The sequence below is a fragment of the Labrus bergylta genome, chromosome 6, assembly GCF_963930695.1.
Source record: "Labrus bergylta chromosome 6, fLabBer1.1, whole genome shotgun sequence".
In the NCBI taxonomy this organism is placed as follows: domain Eukaryota; kingdom Metazoa; phylum Chordata; class Actinopteri; order Labriformes; family Labridae; genus Labrus; species Labrus bergylta.
The window spans coordinates 8,623,139-8,627,536 of record NC_089200.1 but is presented as its reverse complement, the minus strand read 5'-3'; the positions used below and the strand labels follow the sequence as shown (position 1 = coordinate 8,627,536).

The window sequence follows — 4,398 nt, the reverse complement described above, 5'->3', positions numbered from 1 at the left end:
CAATTCAATCCACGACTATTTCAGCAGGAGAAACAAGAAATATACATTTTTTTCTCCCAAAAGCATCAAAGCACATTGTTCAATATATAGAAAATTGTGACGGCCCTCTGGCCTGTTATTGTTTCTTCTCTCTTTTTGTGTTGCAGGTTTGTGTAATTGGTAGGCGTGGCGGCCAAATAAGTCTGACTGGGAGCACCTGGGCCCGATGCTCACAGTCATTATTAAAGCCTCACCCCATTCTGATCCCAGAAACTTCCTGCATGCGCCTTGTTTGGTTAATTTGCACATTTAAGCGCATTACACTTCTCACACACCCACTCACATACACTACTGACTCTACTGACATCCACACTTCATCTCTTTTGCAATTTCATTCACATGTTTGTAATGAAAACAGTTAATAAAGTGTGAATTTGGTGTCTCTCCCTTTGTTTGCCATGGCCTTTGAGCCGGTCATGACACAATACGGATGAAACAAAAATCGCTTTGAAGGCTTACCATGTACTTTTAAGAGTAAAGTTTTAGACGAGACGCTCTCTTCATCAACCCACCCGCTTCATCAGGAAGTCTCTGTGAGGCGGATAGCAACAGACAAGTGCTAAGAAACATCTGAAAACAAGATTCTTTGATCAATCTCAAGTGGTGATATGCATTTCAATGCTGACTCTGTTGTTCTATGTTTTTTATCTTTTTCGGCCATGGAAATGATTTTCTCTAGTTTGGAAAAGATCTGTTGGTTCTCTTCGCTCATTCTTGTGACGACACTTCATTGTAATACCCCTGGACACAGCATGACACCATCTGTTCCCTTACATGGTGGCAGGGCTAACAGCTAGAGAGGAATGGTAACGTGAAAAAAAGAAATATATATATATATATATATATATATATATATAAGAAACATGTTTAAGCCTTTAGGTGAAACATAAACAAGCTGTGGGAAGTGTTGTCATGTCAGTGTGAACACAGAGCTCAGAACAACAAACCCAGAGGGACTTTTTTAAGGAAGTCCTTACGCCGAAGTCTATTATGATTTTTGCAATATTCATATCCAGAATGTTGCATACCTTTAAAGACATTTGTAGGACTAGATGTTAAGTATTTCAGAAGTTTGCACAACTCCTAAAAAAAAGTTTTTTAAAAGCACAATTAAACCTCTTAAAACAATGAAAGGTTGTGGACAAACACACAAGTCTCAATTCATTTCCTGTTGAGCTTCAAAGCCATGAAGCTACGTTTGAGTTGAGCATTTACCATCAATAAATATCTGTTAGATTTGATTTTCCTCATGGAAAAGGCTACGTAAAGATCAACAGTCTAAATGTCAGATACATTCACCAATTTTCAGTAAATTAGAGCAATGAGCTCCAAGTTGATTAATATTGATTGATACTTAATATTTAGGGTTTAGTATTGACTGATCCTTGCTATGCAAATGGCGAGCGTGATGTGAGTTTCAATACATTTCAGTCTGAACTATTTTTTCTTTAGTTTCACATCATATTACTAAAGTGAAAGTAAGATTTTTTTTAAAATTGAATGTAATATATTCGACTCAGCGTTTCTGTTGCATGTTTTATGTTACATTGCATTCAGTCCCTGTTTCATTTATTTACTTTGTCTCCCTTTCAAATGGGAGTTCCTTATGTTTCTGCAGCTGGTTGGAGCCACAAGGCGCTTCCTCCACCAGCGCTCATGGTAATGAAATTCATCATAAACAGCTGCCTGCGTGTGCCACATCTGAATGGATGTCAAAGAGCTCGCCTCGTTCTATCTGAACACCCCACGCCCAAGTTACATTACCACCTGCCGCCAAAATAGGCAAATCAAGGCTTAATCCCAGAGCCGCACATACAGTATTGCAAATAATGCATCTCTCATTTACTTTATAGCTTACATTGCACTTGCAGATTCAAACGCATTTTGTAAAGCGGGCGGATGCATTAATCTAAACGCCACAACCAACCTCCCCCATTCCCTCCCTTGCACACAAAACAATCTACAATCTGTTTCCCCTGTGGTGGCTCCTCCTGACTTATGCAGAACTCAAATCTTGCCAGGGTAATTTATTACTTTCCTTCGCGTTGGGCGAGTCTCCATTCTGCGGTACAAAGAGCCGGCAGAGCGCCACGAGATGCTCGCACATCATTATGCAGCACAGAGATAGTGTAACATGGCTGACAAGTCCTGCACATTAGCCCTACATGCAGGACTTTATCTGTGAGAATGAGCTCATTCAGGAGGAGGCCTTACGGATCTTTAACAGTGTGAGCATAGTGGCTCCGATCCTTGTTCAGGTCACTGGGTTTTTACCATAGACTGTAAATATTACTGGACGAACCCTGACCCGTCTGTGACATAGGCAGAAAATGAGTCCAATCGACGGCCGCATCCATATTGGATTTGCAGTCTCAACCTAACTTCGGATCAACCTAGCGACAGCAGTAAGGCGGGACCGGCGGGACTTAGCTCCGCCCATTCAGCTCGACGTTAGCAGTCCACTTGACAGCATAGCTAACAGCTAGGCTGCTATCATCAACTATTCCTGCTCGTCCTGAGAAAACTCTACAAACAGTAAGTTAACATTTAACTTTTATACAACACAGTTAAAACGAATTATATTCAACCCAAATATTTAATTAAAGTCTTAAAACTACACTTTTTTAAATATACAATTATGTTTATGAGTTATTTGTTAGAGAAGTTAGACTTTGTCAGTGTTAGCAGAGAAATACATTAACAAAGTTTTATCCATAGACTGTAAATATGAGACATCCAGAAGAAATCAATATTACAAAGCATACAGTTCATGTTACTGTTCTGACAAAAAGAGGAATGTCTGTGTTTTATATTTACTGATGTCAACAGCGATGAGGTGAACATGACAATTGAAAAATAATTATTTAGTATTTATTATAAGACATTTGTTTTCTATAGAACCCCGTGAAGTCATGGAGTCTGTGGACAGTGTCAGCTTCACACCAAAAACTTTAAGTATTAGAAAAAATAGTATTTAAGACTGGCATCTATTATGATGAGCTGCAGCTACCTTGTTCAATATTATTCCTGCAGATGTGGCTCATAACAAAAAAACAGCCTGAGCTGTCACATGTAGTTAACTGTACATTTCGTCTTGTCTGAGGCATTAATTGAACACCTTTGTATTTCTCCTATAGACACAGTGTGGATTATTGGTGACTTGTCCGTCGAGGTGCCCAGAGAGCTGCAGAGACAGAGGAAGAAACCTGAGCTTCAACAACATCTGCATTTGTTGGTTCTTCTGGGGTGGACTTCGGTTGCTTCTCTTCAACAGCTCGCTGTGAGGGAGGTCTCCCCCGGATGGCCTGAGTGATGTCACCCACAGGCTGAGAGCTGAGACGGGTTTTAAGCCTTTTGACAAACCGTTACACCGCGCCCACCTGTCAAGCTGGTCAGCTACACGCCTTATTGTGAATAACTCTTATCCTTCATCAAAACATTCCCCCCCCCCCGTACAGTGTGTGTCCATCGAGACATGAGCTAATCACACCTATTTGTTTGTTTTGTACCAAGCTGTAAACATGTTAATCTCTGCTGTAAAAACAGACTTTTTTTAATGTTGTTTTTCTGATTAAATAAATATTTCTATATAAATGCACTCCTTTATGTCTACTTATGAGTATACATTTCAGATTAATGCTCAACTCAATAGCTTAGGGAAGGAAGTCTACTTTTACACAACTTCTTATTCTTTTGATAAATACTAATGTAGTTCATTTCTGAAAGTGGGATGGAACAGAGTCATTGCAAAAATATGCCCTTAAACACAGCCCCATTCTTAAATCAAGATACGTGGAGAGTAAATAAGATCAATAACTGGTGAATAAAAACACAGTTAAAAATGATTTAGAAATGTAGTCTTCCCAGATCAATATCACATAATATCAACTTCTCCCATCTAAACTGGACAAAGGGTTTTAAAATGGGAAGAAAATAGTTTGATTGCAAGTTGTTTGGAGGAGATCTAGTTTTATTTGAACAGCATGAATACAGTCTTCCAAGGTGCAAACCCTCCTCCTCCTGAAGCTTGTGGAGCTCCTTGATGTACTGCTGTCTTATCTGCTGGCCATCTTCTCTCAGCAGAACTTCAACTGTTGAAAAGTCATTCAGAAGAAGCTTGAGCATGTGACATGGATCCAGGAGAACATGGACTTTTAGTGAGGGGTCTTCAGGGTGACAAAGAAAGAGAGAAAATATCAGTTATTCATTAAATCATTTTTTTGTTCTCATCTATTTTTCTGTATTCATCTGTGTGTAAGAGTACATTTATAAATTCAACAGTGTACTACCCAGACAACAAAGGTACAGTATTCAGGTAATCAACATCTATTTAAAGTTAAGAAGATAAACATTATTGTA

The 4,398-nt window shown here is 39.1% G+C and overlaps 1 long non-coding RNA gene across 1 annotated transcript; it reads left to right on the top strand.

The window, feature by feature from the left end:
- The first annotated feature begins 2,305 nt into the window (after positions 1 to 2,305).
- On the top strand, positions 2,306 to 3,637 carry LOC136179392 (uncharacterized). Its single transcript, XR_010666518.1, has 2 exons — positions 2,306 to 2,574; positions 3,183 to 3,637. It is a non-coding gene; the product is annotated as an uncharacterized lncRNA (long non-coding RNA).
- Positions 3,638 to 4,398: the final 761 nt, after the last annotated feature.